Genomic DNA, 23,787 nt, shown 5'->3' on the forward strand with positions numbered 1-23,787 from the left:
AGTGTACAAGCATGTGAAAATAAAGACCATATCACTGTAAAGTGACTGCTTATCACTAATTTCATTTAACCTACATATTTTTCATTCCAGTAGAGGAAACCATTTCACAACCAGTACAAACTGTAGCCATGTGAGATTAAATATTTTAATAATGCCAACACCAAATAGTGGAATTCAGATTAATAGAATTCATTTGCCTTTGAGAGCTTCATTTCTCAGAAGTTTACTTGAATTTTAACATTCTTGGAAAATTAAAAGGTGTTGCTTAGTTTGCTCTACACCTGTAGACATTTTGATAATTAGCATCACAAATTCAGATCAGGTGTTAACTAGTACAAAATAATTTGCTGCCCAGGAGGAAAAAAAAAGAAAAAAAAAGCTGGTGTGGAATCGTCATCAGGGAAAACAGGAAAAGAAAAAAAGTTGAGTAATCTTTGATCCTGCTTTCAGCAAACCTCTGCTGTACAAGTGAACAGGAGATCAAACGTGAACAGATTTTTGTGCTGTACTGTGCTATAGGAATCCAATACTCCAAGAATCCATTGTAAGTAAAAATATGAAATCTGCCAAGAACATCATAATTACCTAGAAGTTATTACTGAGAAATACAAAAATGTGGTTTGTATATATTCCTGAACTGATGGACTTCAGCTGAAGGTGGGACTGGGCTGTGGTCAGTCAAGTACATCTATTCGGGAGATTAGACTTTTGAATGACATGGTATACGAGTAGAGCATTGCTAATGTTTTTCTGGACGTGGGTTTGTGAAATTTACCTCTTCCTGAGTATTTCATAACCAGTGTGATTATTGGTCTCTCTAGAGCTGTGTTTTAACTTTTTATTATTACATTATTGCTTTGTAGAGGTCTTCTGTTAAAAAAAAAAAAAGTTACAGTGGGTGCTATTGTTTTCCTGTATTATTTTCTAGTGGAATTTAATTTGTCCCTCATTTTTAACTAAACTTTTCCTTTAAAATTGTATTTTGTTGGTTTTAGGATACACATCTTCCCACACATAACTTTCTCTGCCTTAAGGTGGTCTGTATTGTATTCTGGTATAGCAAGTTAGGGTTACAGTTGGATGTTTCAGGTTTGAATCTTTTTGGTGATATCAAAAGTAATAATTCATGTCTCTGAATGTAGATATGTCACTGACAGGTGTTTGTTCCCATTTGGCATGAAGCTAGACTGATAAAAGTATATCTAGAGAGGAAGTGTGTCTATATGATGAGGAAGAGAGGGTTTTCACCTTTTACACATCAGAATCACTGGGGAATACAGTTTTTGTGTAGAGAAAAAGCCTTAAACAAAGAGCTTCAAGGCGCACTCTGTCTTAAAGTGTGTAGCTGATAAATGAGAAAGTGAGTGAAAACAGTAGAAGGATGTTTTAGCTGAAACCCTGGAGCAGATGAACCTGTAATGCTGCTTTTTGGTTTTATTTTTTGATTGTGATTTCATGTTGCTTGTCGTAGAGAAGCTTTGTTGATCTAAGTTTAATAGCTGGAAAAAAGGTTGTGATTTTGCTCTTCAGCAGTCAGCTTGCTCACAAAGCTCTTAGTAAAGTCCTTCTGTATGTTTTGGAAAAACACCTGTGCCAGCAGCTTTTTTCACAGCCTCCTGTACATGTTGTACGCTGCCTGTGTGTTTGTGTCTGTCAGCCGGGCCAGGGTGGAGAGGGGTAATTTCAATGAAATGGAACAAAGTCTAAATGCCTGGTTTAGGTGGCATCCACCCAATGACTGCTTCTACTTCTTTTCCTGCTCTCTCCATCCCACTCCTTCTATAAAAATTACATTTTCTTTAAAAACCTTCTATACATTTGAAAGAACTCTAAATATTGAAGCATCTGGATGGGAACTATTTAGGGGCCTAGAGCTCCCTTCTTCCCTGTATAATTCTTCATCATTGTCACTCCACCCTACTAAGGCTACCCACCCAGGCCTAATTTTGTTCCTTTCACTTGTTCCATACTGCAAATATTCATTTTTTATGCCTCTTGTGATTTCAAATTGTGCATTAAATATACTTCGCAGGGATTTAAAAGAAATAACTTACTCTGTCATTTTAATTTACAAGTTTATGGGAGTTTTGTTTTTTTTTTTTTTCCTTTGCAGTGAGCTATGTTGCTGTAATAGATATTTTTATATGTAAAGCTGGAATGCATAGTCTCTTTGATACTATGAAATTTGTTCATAAGATGCTATAGCAGATTGCTTAATGGTACCTATCTTATTTTTAAGTCAAAGCAGAACTCCTGATTTCTTTTTTCTTTCTCTAGGTATTTACCTATCTCATTCTTTCAGGATATTGCTCTTCAATGTTGCTTTTCCAATGTTATCTCTTTAATCTCTGTTCTCCCTCCTATCATAATTAGCTCCCTTCTGTTTGACTCAGCCCACCAGGCACCAACAGAGCCTAGATCAGTATTAGGCCAGTTAATAATAATTGTCAGCTTTCCACATGCTCAAGAAAACAGGCCCATGCTGATTTTGGGTAATAAGAGAATGGAAAACTATCTTTCAGGGACTAAAGAGTAGGTTTTGTTCTTACACGATAGTTCAGGTAGTTTTAGTTCTTACAAATAGCTACACCAGGGTTAGGAGCTCTACACCTGCTGTATTTGAAGGTCTGGTATGGTAGCAAGAGAATAACATTTGGAGAAGGCCCAGCTGCCTGCCAAGAATGATAAAGCAGGCTTCTGTGTGCTTAATTCTCACTCCTGCAGCCTGTGCTGGATTAAATGTGATCTCTGCTGCTCGGAGGTGTCGAGTTAGACCATCGTCTGTCATATTGTAGTAAGGAAAAAGCAAAATATTTCTCATTCCAGATGATGGTGGCACTGTTTTCCAATATTGTTACAGTAGTTCAACATGATGGAATCACTTTAGAATATGAACTATCTGTTCAGTCCTGAATTGCTGCTGAATATAATCAGGCTTTCACAATGTCCGGCTTTGTTATGTGGGTCAGAGTAAGTCTTTGGGGCTCTTTTGCAATTGTGCCTTGGTGTCTCTCAGTGTGAACCTTGGCATATGAAAATTTCTTTGTGGCTTTAAACACCGTAAAGTTGGGTTTTTTCAGCACCAGTGACCAAGAGGAGAAGTAATTATATGTGGCTTGGACTTATTTCAATTCAGAAATAAACATGTAATTAGGAGATAATTATAGCTATGAGATAATTTGATATAAAGGAAATGTAAATGTAGATTTTGAATAACTTTTGCTACATAAAAAAATCTTATTTACCTGCGGTTTTGTTCACATTGTAAGAACAGCTCTTTCAGTTCAGGGCTTGTGATAGGAGGAGCTAATTAATTACAGAGATATTCTTCCTGATGATTCACAGCTTTTTAAACACTTGCTGAAGTTTCTTTGACAGATCTGTGTATTCTGCCCTTGCTGCCGAAATGTCCACACAATATTTTCCTGAGTTAGAAGCAGTTGGATCAGTCCTCCATACCAACAGAAAGCACAGGAAAAAAATCTTGAGTCTGGAGGCATAGGAACTGACATGCATATCAAAGGAAGACACAGACTGTTTTCTGGAGCTGTACAAGGAAAGGGGAGGCACACCTTGCAGAGGAACAAGGCTTTGGGGCTGCCAGGAGAAGAACTGGAGAGCAGAGTTTCAGGATAATTGGCTCTGCTGCAGAGCTGAGTGTGAGACAATACATCACTTCCTGAGCTGTTCTTGCCCTTGGCAACCCCTGAAACAAAGGGACTGGACAGTCTAAGTCTAAATACCTGGTGAAGATATTTAGCAACTTTGCTGTCAGCTGATTGAAATGTCTGTAACAACCTTAACCTGTGTGTTGCTGCCAGCTCTGCTGAGGCTGTATGTCTGCCCTTCCAGGGCCACCTCTGTAAATTCTTTCAAGCTATTTTCAGAAAGTGGTATTTGAGGAGCAGAAGGGAAGACAGACTTTTTATGTTACCTCTTACTGTCAAAGCATTTCTGTAGCTGTTAGACCCTACGTTCACCATAGTGTTTGTGGTATGAAATCCTTCCACTCAAATAGTTCAAAACACTGGTTAGAAAGAAAAGTCATAAGCCTTAGAATACAAATGGTTCTCTATGTATAATTTAGTGTCTCTATTTTATTTCAGACATGCCGAGTCAAATGAAACCAATAATATTGATTGTCTTACTGATGTAAGACAGTGCTGGAAATTTTGTAATAAACAGTGCACAGCTTTTGGGGAGCTACACTGGGAAAGCTGAAAGACTAGTTCAGAAAACCACTTTACTTCCAGCCAAAACCTTACTTTTGCAGTTATAGAGATATCTTTATACTCTTGGCAAAGCAGTAGAAAATAAGACCAGTAAGAAAGGCAAGGAGGGAGCTCCTAACTCACTGTTGTGGCCACTATGTGTTGCCTTTCACATGCTCACAGACTCCCCTTGCTCATGCCAGACTGGAGCCTATTTCAGCATAAATAACTGTAGCTCTTAAGATCCCTTGGACTGTGAAAATTCCATTTCTACAAAGTAAAAGAACATATCCACCTGCAAAATATTTTCCCTGGTGGATAATGTTTTGGGAGTTTTCATGTCAGTGGATTATTGCAGCACCTTGATGGACTTGGGAGGAATAATCCAACTTTCACCAATTTCATTTTGCCTGCACAAGGTTGTGGGGGTTTTTGGTGTGGGTTTTTTCTTTTCTTTTTTTTTTTTTTTCACAGAACTATTTTGTGTGTGTGTGCGTGCATGCCAGGATTTATGACTGAATAAACCAAATATAGAACAGACCACTTACATAATATTTAACATATGCTATAATGTCAGATGCGAGTTAATTTTAGAAAGAGTAATGGAGCAAACCAGACAGAATGGATCATCACTTTTCCCTGAATGTGATTAAGCAAAGAGGAAGGATTCTATCCCACCCCACCCATGTATTGGGTATAAATTTCCTGCAAGTCCTTTAGCAGACGAATATAAAACTGACTTCCAAGTGAATATAGGCAGATGTTGGGTGGTCCTATTTTACACATGATTATTCAATGCTCTTCTATAGGAGCACACTGGTTCCCATCCAAGTAAAAAGCCTGAAAAAAGTAGATTCTTCATTACGTTGTCCAATCTAAAGGTAATGTATTCTCTTAAGGAACAGAACTCAGATAAAAGGTGCCTCAGTCATTAATGGGTCATTAAAAAATTAGATTAAAACCCATTTGTTACTGAATTCTGAAGCAGCATGGGTGTTGCACTGAAAACTATTAAGGCTCTTACTTTGTATGAGTAATATATGGTATGGTAATGTCTTTAAATTTCTATTCAAGCTGAAGAAAATTTGTTTCAAAAATATGCGAAGTTTTTGTCTGTAAAATGTGTGACTAAGAGTCACACTCTATCTATCCACTCCCTACCCGTGTGAATGGTACCCGTGTGTGTGCATCCTCATGTTAGTAGATGCTCAGCACTGTGCATTGTGTGTCTGGAGCTAAAATGCCAAGGCCTGGTGTTTGGCAGCTTAGACTGAATCTGAAACCCACAATTCTGTGCAAAATGGTGAGAGGAGGATATTTTTGATTGTTTCCCTTTGGTTTGCAAGGAGCAAACAGGGTATGTTCAATGATATCTGATCAAAGATAGATGAAAAAGGAAATACTATGAATGTGATCCTTCTGAACCCAGGGAATTTTGTAGTATTCTGTAGGAAGAAGTGGGAAACCCAGAAAACTCTCCTTCTATTCCACCTAATATTTTTATTTCTCGTGTCTTGCCGTTTTTTACTGGTCATTTCATATTGCTTCTTCACCTCAAGCTAATTCTCAGAATATCTGCTATTTCTTCACTTCAAATATTTGCAGACCTATAATTAGTCTTGTAGCTGTTTGCTTTAAGACAAATCATCTTAGGTTCGTGTGCATGTTTCAGTTCAATAAGACAGTTAATAGAGGGAGATATAAGGATGTTAAGAAAATTATAAGACATAACTTCTGGTATGATGTAACGTTAGTTTGAAAGTTCTGTTGTAGTCAATTTTATATAAGGTATAACAGCATAAAAGAAGTTTGTTAGAACACTGCAAATATGTAGATATGCTTCAGGTAATACCAGAATTCTTGTTCAACTTTCTTAAGGTTTTTGTTTTGATTGTTGCAAATTGATTTAGTGGCAAAACTTCAGCAATGATCAATGTATTTTAGGTCTATGTAGAAATCCAGATTCTTTTTCACTTTTATTTCCTTCTTTTGGAAATAAAACCAAACAAAAACCCCAAAGACTTCAGAGAGTGCTGGGACTTCACCATTTGGAGGTTAAAAGAAAATTTCTTTCCTAAACTCTGACAGCTGAAAATTACCAGGAATTCTGGCCTATCTACAGATAAACAGAAGTTGTGTTCTGAAAGATGTTATTAGAACTTCAGCTCTCTCTCACTCCTACTCATGCCTTACTGGCAGTATTGCACAAGCTGAATTTCTTTGTAGAACAGTACTCCTCAAGAGAAGTGTCACATGTCCATCCTCTGAGCAGGTTTCAGGGGAAGTGTCAGAAGTGAAATCCAGTGCTACCAACTGTAGAAAAAACCCACATTTTCCTCCCGCAGTGAAGCTGGATTCTGTGGATGCTGACCTCCTGGAATGCTTGTGGCCAGCATTCATCATGACCTAGCTCTGTGGTGGGCCGAGTCCTGCAGAGTGGCTGCAGAACCCTGATGGAAATTTTATTTTGGTTAAATGAGGTTGCAGACTACAACCTTAATTTTAGGTTATCCTGATGGTAAAATTATATGTCATAAACCAGAGGGAGAAGTTTTGTTTGACCTTTCATAATAAAGGATTGGGGAGTGACAGGAGACGTTCAGGGAGTATGTTTTAGCTAGAAAACCCAGTTGGAAGGAATGTTATGTTTTAAATTCTGTCAGATTCCACACTGTAAATAAAAAAAGCCCAAACAAAATATTAAAATGAAATTTAGAAAGCACCAATATTTTAGAGTAAATTTAGGCTATTGTGTCACCTGCAGAAAGATCTAAGAAAGTAGTTGGTATTATTGTATTCCAGGCCCTAATTTGATTAATTGTATTCAAAATCTCTTTTTTTAATATATTGCTGATAATGAATAAAAGTGACCAGAAAAACCCTAGCTGATGTTTAATTTATAGTCACAGTATCTGGACAAACAGCACAACTCTATTCCATAGCATGTGTAGCTGAACTGGTAAATTAAAGAAAACTCAGCTGAAAATTTTTAATAAAACAAATAATGAGTAAATAAATTCCCTGCACTCAAACATAGTTTTCTGCATACTTATCAGCCTAAAGACTTGCTTTGGATGGTTTTAGCAGTAATTTACTAGGCAGCATAAAAGTGCACTAAAGTTCTTAGAAAATCCTCAACAAGAACTCCAGCAAAAGCTTCATCCTGTGTCCTGGCTGACCTGGGGATTAAAGACCAAGCTTTGCATGCAGAGGTAATTCTTTTTTAATCATAACAAAACTCTGACCGCTTCACACTGTTAAAGCACAAGTAATCAAAGTCTTGCCTTAGTTCTAGCCAGATTTATTGATAATATCTGAAGAAAAATTATGCATAGAGTCCATTGTCAATTCCCACTACAGCATTCATGCAAAGTTTGAAGGTAAAAATCTTCTTGGTTGTGTTTATGGAATGGTTTTAAAAGTCTGAAGATAGTCAGGGCTTCCTGACTGGCTGTCAGTGATGTCATAGCCATGTCAATAATGCCCTCTAAGTCTGGGACTCTGACTCTTTCTTTCTCTCTCCCTTTTGATTTAAAAATTCCATTTCATAATAGCAAAAAGACACTTAAAGGAAAGTCTTCAGTTTCTTGCCTTATCAAACTATCCAAAGCATATAATAACCCTCAGAAAATGCACTACCTGTCATGTCATACTGCTTAAACACAGGTCAGAAAATCTGCCATAGCAGACAGGATGGTGTAAGTGCTACACTGGAATGGCCTCAGAGGGCAGAGAAAAGACTAACTCTGTCCTCAACTTCCATGACAGCAGAATCCAGAATAGCTCCAGTTAGAGTTGACAAGCATGGGTGCAGGGAAAGAATGATCTCTCCTCCCAAAATTGATTAAGCCACAAAAGTTACATTAACCCTGGGAGAGGCCCATGTGGCAGCAAAGCAGATACTCTGAGTCAGACCCTTAGGTCTGTGGAAATGCTTTAAGTTTATGCCCTAGGCTGCAGAGAGCTTTTATTTGCAACATATTCTTCTTGCAAATACCAAAACAGAGAAGTGCTTGGACCAAATTTACCTGCAGTGAACTGTCCCTCATAGCCTCAGCCCTACCTTTTTGATTTTTCGGCTATGATTTTAGTTGGCTGCTTAATTTAAAAAAAAAAAAAAACAAAAAAAAAAAAAAAAACAAAAAAAAACAAACCAAAACGAACAAACAAAGAAGAATTTTTAAATAAATAGCTAAATCAAGGGAGAAGTGGACAGCCTTTCATTTTCTTTTAAGAGGCCATATTGCTTATTTCAAGCAAAGCTGGTAACATTCCAATGTTCCTTTGATAAGCATATTAACCAAGACCAAAGACCATGGGAACAAAAAGAAAATGGTATTGTGGGTTATGCAAGTAAGCATTTCTGTTTTCATTTCTGTGCAAGATGAGTGGTGTTGCAGGATGATACAGAGCAGAACTCATTGTTAATGCATTTTTGCTAGGAAGTTCTCAGAAGACAAGGGGTCTCTGGAAACTGAGCTTTCAGACAAGGTCAAGGGTAACAAAATGCTTCTGGACACTATTCTTCAGGCTAGCAGTCTAGTCTGTATTTTTCTCATACGCTGGCTGGAAACATTAAAAGTAACAGTTTAATTATCTCCGTTGAAATTTACTGCAACATGAAAAGAATACTGTCAACTTTGTTAACAGAACTTGCAGGTATGCTCTCTCTCCTTTAGTCTGTGTGGCACTTTTTGCTGATTTATGATCATTTTTCTAGTGAAAAAAAGGGTTCTAACGTGGCTACTTTTTAGGAGCTCTACCAGAAGATGAGAAATGGAGAGCACATTAGTAGAGTTCTACACAGAGAGTATCTGGTGAGAAATTAATTTAAACCAAACAGCTGTCCAATATACAAAGTAAACAAAACACTTACACTGTGGTTTCCCACGAAAACCTTTAATTTATATTTACAAAAATGCTGCTTAGGACAACAGATAAAACTATCTGTTATATATCTATGTACAAACTGTTCTAAGTTGATCATATTCCTTTAATTAAGGCACTTATGAGCTAGGCCACTTTCATCATAACAAATCTTCCATCCTTTTGAAAGATAGGAGAGCCTAAGAAAACTGGAAGCTATTAGGATTAACATATTCATATTTAAAAAATGGATCTTTTTGCATGAGCAATAAATCTCCTAGAATATATCACATGTTATTTCCTGCAAATAGTCCTATGAAGTAGACTTTCTCTTTTGGTTCCTCCTTTAATGTGACTGAATTCAGCTACATCTGGGAAGTCCTGCTCTCTGTTCCCTTATCAGTGAGCTGACTTTTTAATTTAAAGGCAAACCTCCTGTCTTTTAGATATGAGGAAGCATACCTACAACAAAATTAGTGTTCTCTTTCTGATTATAGAATGAGGTATTTGTGATGTAAAAGATATAGGATTAACTACTACAAATTAAATTAGAAATGGATCCTTTGTTGTGCATTTTAGTTGTGTTTTCAGTAAATGGATGTTGTGGTTCAAACTTTTATAGTAAAAACTTCTTGTATACTAAACTTGGAAATAAAACCAACACCTCCCTCTGTAATGTGTAGTAGTTGCCCCTCCTTGTACAGGGGCATTTTTGTTTTGCCAATGCGTGCCAATAAGTTGCTGACAGTTACTTTTCATTGAAAGAAAACTTTCTATAGCAATTATGCCCTCTTGCAAAGTAGCTTCCATTTTTTTCTTCCATATAAAGCTGAAGCCAGTAGCCTGGGAGTTGATGGTTCTGACAGTTTAGAGATCATTGGTCCACTTTTTACTGACCCTCTAAGGAAAATAGAAACAAACAGGGAAAGGGAATGCACAACTGAGGTTAACCTCATCTGAACCTTTAGCTGGGAATACTCATGGATCATTCTTATATGACTATTTCATACAGAAGATGTAGAGAATGAAACAGATGTATATCAATCCCTAATATAACAGTTTTGTAAGTTTACAACAATCATCTCCATCAAAGGTGTAAGTTTACAACAATCATCTCCATCAAAGATGTATAAATGCTTTATTTTCACTGCCTTGAAGATCCATTGCATATTAAAACCATCTTCCAACAGCATTACTCTTCTTCCATTTTTTCAGGCCAGAATGCACTTTTTTATTAGGTACCTTCTGCAGAGACTCCCACTTAAATTACCATTAATCTTACATTATGATTCAAACCATAATCAGGGTAATTTAAAGAGTTGTATCTGTGTTTTGGTTGGGCCGAGACACTGCTCCTGGGAGTGATCTTGATAACAATGGCACAAAGGTTCCTACTTGAATCACTAGAATGCAGTACAATTCTAGCCTTGTTCTCCACCCAACCCTCCTCTACTTTTCACCTCTTGGTGCAAACCTAAGGGTTTTAGTCCTGTTAGAACACCTGAGTCTGAGAGGGTCCTCTCTCACTTTACCTCCCCGTTCTAGTGAACTCTACAAAAGAATTTCTAGTGTCCTTTATGTGTTTCATCTTGTGCCATCCCTTTTTGGTGTTTGAGGTTGGCCAAAGGTATTCTTTCCCTTCTGCTTTGAAGGAGCTGCAGGAGATGGAAAAGCCTGGCCGTTGTGTCTTCTATGGAGACACCATGGGGCAATATTTACTTGCTTAAGTGCCATGTTTTGTTTGGGGATGTGGCAGGGCTTACTCTCAGGATTGTGCTTCCTGAGGTGTTGTCAGCTATTATCATCCTGTTTCTTCAGGCTGACATTGTATGAAATGGGAGAGGGCGTTGACCTGAAACAGAGACTGGACAGAGTTAGAGAATAAAGTACGTATTTATTGAAAGGCCTTTAGGGTACACCTTGGGCAGGACAAGATCCTGATCAGGGCTACACCCAAGGTGAACTTAGAATGGTCACAAAAATGGCTAACCAGTCATCATGAGGTCTTACATTTTTGTAAGTTTTGGTCTATTTGCATATTGGGGTTTAATTGTCCAGTTACAGGTTCAGGTTGTGGGGTCTCATCCTTCTTGTTTCTCTCTTCAGTCCACCCTTGTTTGTGCTTTAGGGCCTGAAAATTATCCTTGGTCCTCAGCAGGAAAAGGATTTCTTTTGTCTCCCTACTCTGTGAAGAGAGCTTACTGACACTTAATATGGGGCTCAGAACTGCACCCCTAGGTGGCACAGAATCTGAAAAACGTGAAATCTAAAACTTAAAGCATCAGTGTGATGTCCATGTCAGTCTCATATCTAGAAGTCTATTGGGGTTTGAGGATACTACAGTGAAGACTTGCTTCCCATTCTCTGTCTCTTGCAGGAAGTCAGAGCACATAACTTAAGAGCTAAAAAAAAAAAAAAGAAAATCTGGGGAAAAAAGAAAGAGGGAGAGGGTTGTTTTTTCAGGTTCTATGAAATGTTCACAGCACAGCTCCATGAGTTGTCAACACAATGAGACTGACAGCAAACTTTGCCAAGAGACAGGAAAAAAGCCTCAAGGTTTTAAACCAGCATTGCTACTGAGCTCCCTGTCATTGAACCATGATGTGAATTTTATTGCGTTCTTCAGAGAGAAGGCCACACTACTGTTAACCTCTTTATAGATTGAACTTTGCATGCATCCTTCTTCCACTGAAATACCTATGAAATCCAGTTCTGAATATTTCTTGTATCCGTGTCTTGTTCGCAAAGACAGCAGCTCTTTTTTTCAAAATGCCAGCCTTCATTTTCGCTCTAGAAAGCTGCTCGTATATGAATCTCATTCAGAAATGGTGTGGTTATGGGCACTGTCTCAAGAAGTTTCCCCTGCTAAAAAATTCAGGAAGTCAAGCAGTAAAAGTTAACACAGCATATGAATTTTGGTTAGCAGCAGTACACCCCTAACTTTCCTTCCTTTAAACTGCCAACAGTTTAAAAAAAGACATTTGCATGTAATCATTAGCATTTTTGTTTTCAATTACCACTGAAAAGGATTCAGGCAAGAAATTATGGGTAAATCTGACCAAAGGATGAAAATCTAATTTTGTGGCAACATCTGAAGTTTCAGCCCAGATGTTCTTTGATTGAGTGAAAATAATTAATCTTTTTTCAAAAAGAATTAGGGAGATTTGAGTTAAAGTAGAAAGGTGCTTGAGTAGGTTGGGATGTCTGAGGACCCCTTTCCTTACTTGCCGTATAAAACTTGCTTATCAAACCAGCAGCATCTCTGCATTCTAGATTTGATACAGCAGCCTTTTCAAAATCTACTCTTTCTCCAAAGTTGGAAATGTTTTTATTACTTTTAATACTAAGACATCATGAGTAATTCTTCTAATTCAGGCCATAATTTATTGTAGTTTTCATTGCAGCTAAATTGCATAAAGTTTTGGTTTTGTTCCCACAACAGTTTTCACATCACATTCTAGTCTGAGGACATCATGTGTGTTTAGCATACATACATAGCAACATGCATATATTCCACACAGTGTCTCTGGTTCCAAGACCTGATGTAGGACGGAACATCTGCAATAGCCTCGTTTTTGCTATTTCTAGATGTCATGTTTATTCTAAGTACAGAGATACAGATTGAAGGACTCCCTGAATTAGGGTTGGGGTTTTTTCTCTTTTTTTCCCATTAAAAAAAAAAAAAAAAAAAAAAAAAAAAAAAAAAAAAAAAAAAGCTCTTAATGAATTGAGGAACAGACTACATTGCTTCATGAAAATTTGTTGGTTTTAACATGGTGCCTGGTAACTTTTCACTCATGAATAGAAGTTGGTCTGCATAAAATGCCATGAATCGAGTGGAAAATGAAAAAATAAAAGGATCTAATAGTTCAAATGTGACTACTGTCTTTTGGTGCTCAGAATGATGAATGTTAAAGGTACAGGATTGTCATAGAAGACTTTCCCAGAGATTTCTGAAAAGTATTCTTTAAATCTAGCTAAAGAAAGCAGAGTAGTTTTAGTAAATCTAAATTGTGGTGTGTATATATGTTGTTCCAGCTATTGTCATGCAGTATGGTTTTCAGATATAGACTGGAGACAGCTTTCAGTACATGCACAAACAATGGTGAATTGGAGCTGATGGAGTGTTCCAAAGCTGTCCTGTCTCTTGATATTAAGAATATTAAGGTTGATTTTTTATTAAGAGAAATTATATTGGACATGCAGAATAATTTGTGAAAACTCAAGTTATGGTGGCATTTTCTTATTAAGACCTATTAGGCCTATTCTTGTCTGGGATTCAGAACACTTGCATCCATTCTGATATGCCTGTTTCCTGTGATTGTTCTTTTTGCAAAGTAAAATTATTTGCTGAGTAAAATTATTTGCTTCTTCCAGGAATACTTTTGGTATCCCCTGCTACCTAATAACTGCTGATGTCCACCCCTGATGACAGTTTGGAGACTGTGGAGAGCCTATGGCTCACAGAACCTATAAATAGCTTTTGTCATACTGACTCAGTGGAAGGTGACACACAGTTTTAAAGTTCCACGTCCTTGCAGTTAGCAGCTGATTACATCTGATGAGTTACTAGTTGTTTCTCCTGTGCCAGTTTGCAGTAAACAGCTTCTATGAGTTGTTAAACATTCTCATGTATGGAAAGAATAGGAAGTGGTTCAATTGGGGCTGGTCTGGTACAAAGGAGCCTGCCTTATCCTTAGAAAGTAAGGAAAATAAATACCTTGGTATTACTCAGGCTGGATAGAAAATTCACTTAACCTCACATAACAGTAGCCATTTTCCTAAAAAAAATATAATGAACAAGTTTGATACTGCTTAAAGATATTTTCTGTGTCTTTTTTTTCCATTGGTATAATTCATCCTATCAGTAAATAGAAGTATTTCAGGTATGTATGTTTTGTTGAAAAAATATTGAAGTGGGACTATGATATTTAAAGGATTTGAATTTGTGTCTGAAGGAGTCTTTGCCATAGTAGTATAGATTTACTTTTGCAATAGGTATATCCAATAAGAATTTCTGCTCCATCATGAGATCATTTCAGTGACGTCATGTTCAGGCAAATGAATTCTGCTCTAAGCAGGTCATTATTATCACCTAATTAACCTTTTTATGTTTTGATAAGGATTACCCTGTACCTTAGACACAGGCCAGAGGTTAAGGAAATTTAGCTTCAGATTTCATGTCTCAGAACCTTATATTGTTTGGTGATGATCCTTTCTTTGACTTTTGGCTTACGTGATTTTAGTATCAGTGGTGCTTTATTTCACTGAATGCTGTTGTGGGGAAGGTTGGGGTCAGACCCCATACACAGAAGAAATATAGGCACCAAGAAGTGATGCAATATTTTTGTCCCTTTGTCACCCAGAGAGCTAAAAGATAGGACAGTGGTATTTTCAGATGGGAAAAGAATTACTCTTAGGTGTCCTGGGCTTATGATGTTGCTGTGGTTATTTTGTTAATTCATTTCTTAGATTTGAAGTTGCCTGGTTTTCCAATCAATAGGCAAAGAATTAGAGATGGTTTCATGGCTCAAGTTCCTCTTGAGTCATAGCCTCTGGCTTAGGGAAAGCAAAGGGCCACATTTTACATTTAAAAGATGAAATGTGTGATGGAAAAACAGGGTATCATGGTGAGTAGTGTGTCACAGGGAGGTGAGCAATGTGACATAATTTCCATCCCATTCCACACTGTGAAAAGTGTCTGTGTAGCCCTGTGTGCACAGCAGCAGGAGGCTGGGCTGGAGTAGTTATGGCTAGAATGCAATTGCCGTGTTTTGGAACAGTCCCTCCCTTTTATCATCCAGTAAAAAATCATGCCGTGGTCCTGTCGTGGCACACTCCTCAACGTGTTCAGCTCCCTTTGCAGCCACTTTACAGAAGAATTGACCCCCATCCATAATTTTACTGCTCTTAATAACCTGTTCTTTGGTAAAGAAGAACAGCTATTAAAAAAAATTGTGGCTCAGGATGATTAGATTTCCTCTCTTCTGACTCTTTTGTTTGAATTTTTAGAATTATTTGTTTTAATTCCACATCTGGGGAAAATTCTATGGTTTATTTATAAAATGTCAGATGAAACAATCAGTTTCATCAGTTCTTTCTGGCTTTTGGAGTCTGGAGATATATAGTGACTGACTAGAATTTACTTTAAGGGCTTCCTTGTTTAGGTTGTCTGCTAACATAAAATACAATAACCAGAATGATTCCACTTCAGGAAACATATTCTACATGCCCACCTTAAGGTTGCTAGGCAGATAGTAGTGGTAGAAGAGAAAATGAAGGAAAAATTGCTTTTCTAACAACCAAGAAACTCATTGTAAATAAATTCTGTGTTTCTTCTGGACTAGGATATTGCTTGTCTGTTTTCATGACAAATTTAAGTCCAGATACAGTTGGAGACTTGTGTTCTTCCTTAGTATCCATTTCCACTTAGCCTGGTGCTTACACAGGATCTCAAATCCATCAGAATGTGTCTTTAAAGGTTAATTGAGTGATCAGGTGGGACTGAAAATATGCTTAAAATTAAGCACATGCTTAATTATCTGTGATTTTCGCATGAGAATCTAAGATTTTTGCATGAGATTTTTGTCGGAGGTATATTTCAAAGTCTAAACTCCAAAGCTCTGATTTTGAGGGGTTTAAAATGAAAGTTTAACATCAGGCAATTCTTCCATCTGCTATTATGTTTCTAACAACACAGATATGGAATAAATAATTTGAAGAAGTCACTTGTTATTAGTGTTTTTAATGGAAATTATAGACAAAAAGTGTCTCAGCCATCAACTTCGTGTTTCTACTAGTACATACTTGCCCTTGGTTTGCATACATATTCTTTCTCATAGAATGCAAGTTAAATAACAGGTACTTTTATTTTTTTTAAGAGCAGCCTAACACATCTAATTTCTGCAATTTCTACCTATGGTTTTCCTCTTAAAGGTAATTTGTTTCCTTTCAAGTAATTACAAATTGTACATTTCCAGTCACATTATGCCAACATCAAGACTGATAACTAACTAGTTTGATTCCACTCTTATCAACATTTTATGAAAATTAGAAGTGAAAACATCACACTGGGACCTTTAGAGTTGCTTTAAGTTGTTTTGAATAAATAGCAGGGTCTCTTATAGCTCTAATGATTAGAACAGCTAAAAAGATTCCACTACAAGTTGTAATGCATCTCTCTTTATAAGAACCCTGGAAACCTGTTCATCCTGTTTATTTTACTTCTACTGTGCAGTGGCATTCTTAGAGATGCATAAATGCTATTTTAAGTTCTTGCATAGTTTAAGCTTTACTGAGTTGGAATAACATTTCTCTAGCTAGTCTTTTAAAGCAATCCCATTTGGGCAGAAACGTTCCAGTTGCATTTGGCAAATACTGTCTATTCACCGTTGTCATTAAGTAAAATTATTTTTATTGTCTTTTTGTTCTTCATACCAATTGAATACTTAAAATGAGCACATTTTACAGCTTGGATTTGTTGTTGTATTGGGAGTTTTTTGGTTGGCTTGTTGTTTTGTTGTTTTATTTTTTTTTTTTTTAAGGAAGAGAAGATCCATGGTATCTCTTCATCAGAAACTCATAGATTAGTTTGACTTAACTTTTATATTGTATGAAGTTTCCTGGTTCCCTCTGTTCAAAAGCAACTTCTAAGATCATTCATGAAGCAACCAAAATTTCAAATTAGGTTTTTTTTCATTTGAGAGAAGGTGAAGGTGGATGAAGCAGTGGTAAACGTCCAAATTATGTTTTGAAATTCAAAAAAAAAGAAAAAGCCAAGAACCTGAGAGCAGCTTGTGTCTTTCACTCAGATTTGTTCTAGTTGTCCTTTAGAGCATCTCTCTTCTACTGTCTTAAAAGCACATTCCTAAGTGCTAGTTTTGCATATTTGTCTCACGGTACTCATCTGCCCTTCTGTGAGATATTAGGTCAATAAATTCCCAAAAGAAAGCCTGATATACAGGAGCAGTTCTGTCATTTCCAAAGATCTAACCTATACAGTTCCCTGTTATAAGTGTAATAAGCTTTTCTTGTATGTCTCTTCTAAGGCTGCTGCAAAGCACTTTGTAAACAGTAAAAAAAACCCGTGCAACTTCTGTCTTTAGCAGGACTAGATTTTTTTTTTTTCTTTTTTTTCTCTTGAACCATAAACCCAGAAATCCAGCACCTATTTGCAAGACCTTCTAGGAACTTCAGTGGACCTCAGGGAAATTGTACAATAATTCAAGACAATTGACTGGAACAGGTAAAAAGGGGTTGTGTTTGATTCTCATCTGTGCTTCTGAAAACAGTGCCAGGCTTTCCTCCAGTGTCAGACTTTTTTGCTTGGGTAGTCACTAAATAGTTTTTTTATATTTTCTTTGGTGGCATGCTGGCTTTGTATGAATGTATAAAAATAAGGCATGTGAAAGATGCAAACATAGAAAGAAGATAATTAGAATTAACAGATGAAGAGTGAGGCTCAGAGAGATGCACAAATGTAGTGTCTTTGCCAATAAATCACCAATGGGAATGATTAAACTAGAAAATATAGTATATACCTATTTTTCAGTTCTCTGATAAGCAATATGGTGGGAATAATTCTTTGGCTCTCGAGTTACATTCCATGTTAGTGGGTTAGTAATGGGTCACACATGACTGATTTAACAGAATAAAGGCTAAGATTAGATTACTCTTTTTAATAAAGTGAGCATACTTCAGATGAGAATGTTTTGTCTATTCATCAAAATTATGCATGTGGTACCAGGCATCCTCTTCTTTTAAATGTACCTCATTGAAAATACAGCAAGTTAAACACAAACCGTCTTAAGCATGTGGAAGCATATTGTAGCTACTGTGGGGTTTTTTATATGTCATGAGGGAAGCAGCAGTGCTACATATGAAGCTGGCTTCTAAACACCAGTTTCAAATAACAAACTAGTGCCTGCAATATTTTCCTATATATATCAAAAAATGGAATGCACTATATATATATAAATATATATATACAAATAGTCAATAGCGAGGAGGAAAAGAATTTTTTCCAAGCATAATAGATGAGGGTGGGACATAAAGTTGTTTGTCATAAGATCTGATTTCTTATTTTCTGTGTGAATTTTTGTCTGCTCATGTTTTCTTAATCCATCAAGTTACTTCTGGCCAGCTGCTAATTGTACCTAATGATTCTCATTCAGTTGTCAACTGCATTCCATTACCCATAGAAAAGGTTGATAATTCTTCAGGAACTCTAACTGCTATGATGATGTGTGAATTTTGAGTTTCTCAAGCGCTGGGGAAAGCATAAAATTGAAACTTGAGACTGGCAGTTTGTCTGTGAGTCCATGTATGTATTTTGCCACTTAGTACCCAATTCATGTTTGCACTCAAAATTACAGAGGAGTTGAGGCTGGAAGAGACATCTGAGGACATCTTGCCCAACCCCCTGCTCCAACAATGTCCAGACAACTTTTGCATATCCCCGAAGACAGAGACTCCACAGCCTCCCTGGCAGCCTGTGCTAATGTTCGTTCACCTTCACATAGAGAACCTAAACCTATTTCCTAGTTCCCATTTGCAAAGTGAAATCTAGAAGTTTTGTTTGAAATCTATAGGTAAGGAAGTTTTGACCATACTAACCAGTGAGAAAACCATTTTTAGTTCTTGTATTGCTCTCTTGAGATAGGAAACCCTCAGTAATTCACTTTCTATGACCTTTTGTATATAATGTGCTGTTTGCTGCTTCCCATGAGGTCCAGTGGGAGGAAAAAACAAACCTTACTCCTTGACACACTTTGATCAAGATCAACAGTTTGGAACCTCTGTCTACCTGTTTAAAGGTCACAGTGGCACACGCAGGTAGCACCCCTGAGGGTACAGGTGAGGAGATGATGAGGCCCAGGAACAGCTGGAATTAGTCTGGAAGGAGGAAAAGTTGACAGCATCCTTCAAGATAGGTTGGAACAATCAGTGAAAGAGCAATGACCTACTCTGTGTGACACATTGCTGGGTAATGCTGTCAGATGAATTAATAAAGCCATTGCCTAATTAAACCACATCCTTTGCATCATGTCTTCCTGCACAGTCAAGCTGTGTGCTTTCTGGCTTGTATGGTACCATCAATAATGCAGATCCGACATCTAGATCATCTGGTGGTGGTGCAGGAGTTAGAATACAGCTAACTTCCTCTTTGCTGTATTTGGTTGCACAGAACTACAGGAGTAAAAAATGGTAACAATTTATTTTTATCACTAAAGTGAGTACATTTGGACTGACTGCATATGGAGAACAGATCTACTGAATAAGACTTTTGCCTAGTAACTTTTTCTGATTGTAGCCACATTTAACAATTGTGGTTGAAATGCTGGCTTTACATTTAAAAAAATGTTGACAGAGTATCTTTCACAAATAGGAACATGCTCACATGATTCTAAACATATGCTATAGTCCTTTCCCACATCTACATCTGTTTCTTTAATTGATATTGTATTTTAATTATTTTAGCTTATAAATACACACTAGGGCTGATAAACACATTTTCTATCAGATGTTTTTTGGAAAGAATACTGTCGCCAGAGTTTCTTCTTTCATTTGTTTCCTGTGGCGTTTTTTCAAGATTTCAAAACTTTTTTACAGAGTTGCTTCTATTAACTTCTGTTGGACAAAGATAGGGAAAGGTGCAGACGGCTCAAATCTTAGAGTGAGATAAACCTCAGAGTATAAAAAAAAGTTCATAATAGGACTGTATGTTCTACTGTGCAGTGCATTCCATTTTTTGCTCAGAAAGAGGGAAATGCTGGTATTATGAAGCAGTTAAGTCACAAGTTAATTTCAGTGCATTGCAGAAGGAGCACAGCAGCAATGACACATGCCACAGCACTCTAGCAGTTATTTATCTCAAGATAAAGAAATATTTGAATATTTGAAACCATCTGGAAATAGAAAAAGCAGTCACTAAACCCAGTAAAGCAAATCCTGCCAGAACTTACAGGTGAGTGTCTCTATCTGAAGATCTCTGTTTCATAAGGTTATTTGTTTGCATAGTACCCAGTTCCTTTCCTTTCTCAGTTAAATTCATGGTGGATGGATGAGAGCTGAGTTTTTCAAACAGAGGGAAAGGATTAGCTATTATACCAAATATGGGTCAGAATTGTAAGTGATGTTCCACCCAGTCTGGTGCTGATATTCCCAAAGGATTCTTTCAGTGTTGGCCTTATCAGTCAACTCTTCACTTTTATTTACTTTAGCAGTTGCTTTAAAAATTCATTCCAACATCTGACTAAGATCAAGAGAGGGAAGTAAATGTATCTGCTCTATCTCATTAGTTAACAGTGACATACAAAGGTTTGATTTCAGTTTATGTCAGACAATATTCTATAATTAAGCACAGACCATCATCAATTCTCTACCAGAGTGACCTGGGAGGTTGAAATAGGTTTGGTGTTTAATGAAACATAATTCAGATAAGATGAACATTTTGGACCTAATTTTTTTCAGGTGTCTCCACTAGAATCAGTGGATTCTCCCAGCAACAGGAAATGTCCCTATTTATGTAGAAATCTTTTATATTTTAATTTAAAAAGCTGCCTCATCTTTGTCCTCAGTTGTTGTTTTAATGTTAATACTGAAAGCCATGGAATTTTTTGTTTTAACTTGTTTAATGACTGATTAGTGTTGGCATCTTAAAGGAAACAAAATACCCCGACTTTGACCAAAGTCACAAATATGTGTTGAGAATAGCAGCTCACTTGTATTCCCACACTGGCATATCATGATGGAAACACACGAATACAGAAACGACCTATGTTATAAATTATATCTCATGGATTAAGAAACAACTAATGGTATAAATTATAACTATGGAATCTAAATGGGGAATGTTAAATAAATGTACTTTTTAAGGCCCTGAGTCAGGCTCACAGCCGATCTCAGTTCCCTTGGGAATCACAGACTTCATCTCTGCTGAAAATAGGTGACTTCAGGCATTCTTTTAGTGATTTGATCCAATCTTGCTCCTTCCTTTTAAAGTGAAAGCAGGAATGTTGATGTTGCCCTCCTTCTTACAGCAGTGCATAATGTTTAGAAGACTCTCAGAAAGTGGGTAACAGTTCTCTTTTCCAACAGAAGCTCTTTGAGACTTCATCTCCTACTTATGCTGGTGCAGTTTATGTATGGCATTATTTTGCTTTCCTTTAGGACAAGAATCACTTTGGAGGAATGAATTCCTAATTCAGTGGGAAAGAGAGGCAGGGCAGAAAGAATCAAGGTGCCATAGTTCAGGGATTAATGTAAATGGTGAGAGAAAGGCTTCTGCAATTCCAGCCCTCGGTCTGTAAAGGACTTCTGTAATTCATATCAAATGGCTATCCTGTCGAAAACCCCCAAAACAAAACAACAACAAAACCCACAACACAAACACACGGTATAATTACTGTGAATTAGGAAAATAACCCAGCCATCTCTTTATCTACAGGAGTAATCTAAATTTTGAATATAAGTATCAGTCTCTGAGTCTGATACTGAAGTCTCAGAAAACAGGGAAAGTTAGGAAAAAGTGCTCTATGCATTTCTGTTTTCTATCGGATAGGGATATCTCCAGTCTATTCTTATCTTCTGACTTTTTATCTCTATGTGCCTGACTTTCACTGGGAATTTAATGGAATGACTAGATCCTAAAAGGGGTTTTTGTATGTCCAGTCCGTTAGGTCCTTGACTATATCTAGAGACTGTAGATGGTTTGGACTCTAAATGACATGAAAACATACTTTGTGCTACATATTTAAGCAGGCACTGTTTGATGCAGTGGGAACAATGACCTAGCTCTAGGCTATCATTTCTAGCTCTTCTACAGGTTAGAGTCTTGTTGAGGCAGATTTCAGTATCTCTCACCAAGGAGCACTGAAGATACTACTCAGATCATTGAAGTGCTTTTGGAAGTTTGACTTATTGTACAAAAATGGCTTTGGCCCACCTGCCAGTATAATTTCTTTTTGCACTACTGTTTAGGGGCACCATGGCACCATCCTCTGAAAGCACTACTGCTAACACAACCGGATTAATATTTATGGAACCACAGAAAATCTTTGAACCCTGTGAGAATTGAACCTCATTGAGCTGAATTGATAACAGACAACTTCTACAGGCAGCCTTAAACTATACTGGAAAGCCAAGACTGAACTTTGCTTAGCTGCGGTGCAAAGTTTTGTATTAATACATCAATAAGGAGTTCTGAATGTTGGGTTGGTACTCAGATCTTTTCTTGCAGAGAGTCTCCTTGCCATACAACCATGGAAATGTAGTATTCTACACCTCTAAGAGAGACTATTTGGGTTAAGATACATTTTCTTTTATTAATATGAAATACTATAGGACCTTTTGATACAAATACACCATCTTGGCCATGTCTCACTTCATAGTATGTCTGCTGGTAATCTGCATTATTTTATTGTCACCAAAGTGTTTAAGCATCAATGTCTTAGACTATCTATACATTTAATTTTCCCTTAAATCTTGTGTGATGTTGGAATGACAGCAGGAAATTGTGACAAACACTAGGTATTCCATTCTGTGGAGTAGTCAGGGAATTAGAGGTAGCTAGGTTGTCACCTCTTCAGCATTCCCATGAAACAGTAAGGTGCTTTTCCAGGTAGGTGTGGGAGCTTTTCTTAGGGCTGATAAACTATCTCAGGTGAACAAAGCTCTCTCATGAAGTGTTAAGCAGTGCCCCCCTGCCAAAGCAACAGCAGAGTCAGATTATGGGCTGAGCTATCAGGGCTACTTTTGAGCCTGTCACATAAATCAGATTCCATCACTGCAGAATGCAGGTAGGATTAGATATCTTTTGAATTGCAGACATCAATTGATTTCAAACAGTTGACTTAAAAAGATGAATTTATTTCAAAACCATATTGTAGTGATATTTTTTTCATAAATCAATGAAAGTCCCAAGCACAGGTGTGTTTTTGTTTGCATAGTGAATGCAGTACCTTGTTTTCACCTTGCATATTGCAATTATGACTGTCGATTCATTCACCTTTCCCTTTTTTAGCCTTTGTCCAATATAAATCTATAATTTGTTGCTTTGCATATAAATACTTTCATACAACAAGTTCTGTACTATTTTTCTGTTATTTTCCACGTTTTTTTTATCATTATTCCAAAGTTTTTTATGGAAAATGCAGCTGACCCTTGTGAAACTTAAGATTTTGTCTGTTCCCTTCCCAGAGCTGCTGGGGAGTATGAGAAATAGTTCTAGATAAAAAGGTTATGGCAGCTTGTTTCCTTCTCTATTGTGAAACCATTTTAGCTTCTGTCTATTTTGTCTTTGTAGCTTGTTGAGTCATATCCAAGAAAGGGAGTATTAGGCATGCACCATATTTTCATCCTAGTTACATGTCACAAGCAAGGAGAAGGGTCTCCAGCCTCATTTTCTAGAGGAATTTCTTACATTTGTGACAGATTCTTGGAAAGCTCTTCTAGTAAGCTGAGTGACATTTCCCCTTTAAATAGTATTAATATTTGTTAGTTAATATTTAGTATCCATTGTACCTGAATTATCCACAGAAATAAGACTTTCTGATACACAGAGAAGATTTCTGGAGATATGAAAGAATGTCACAGTTTTCCTGCTTTCTGCCCTGAATGGCTCATGCTTCTGCTAGAAAAACATGAGCAGAAGCATCTCACAGAATGCTGTTCCCAACAAGCCCCAGCACTTCAGCAAGTACCACTTAGC

The 23,787-nt window shown here is 37.1% G+C and overlaps 1 long non-coding RNA gene across 1 annotated transcript; it reads left to right on the forward strand.

Annotated features, from left to right (window-relative positions):
* The first annotated feature begins 232 nt into the window (after positions 1 to 232).
* On the forward strand, positions 233 to 18,530 carry LOC136291719 (uncharacterized). Its single transcript, XR_010721678.1, has 3 exons — positions 233 to 544; positions 17,234 to 17,322; positions 18,452 to 18,530. It is a non-coding gene; the product is annotated as an uncharacterized lncRNA (long non-coding RNA).
* The last annotated feature ends 5,257 nt before the right edge of the window (positions 18,531 to 23,787 follow it).

This window comes from Chamaea fasciata, unplaced genomic scaffold (genome assembly GCF_029207755.1).
Source record: "Chamaea fasciata isolate MVZ Bird 193981 ecotype frontalis unplaced genomic scaffold, bChaFas1.0.hap1 SCAF_7, whole genome shotgun sequence".
In the NCBI taxonomy this organism is placed as follows: domain Eukaryota; kingdom Metazoa; phylum Chordata; class Aves; order Passeriformes; family Sylviidae; genus Chamaea; species Chamaea fasciata.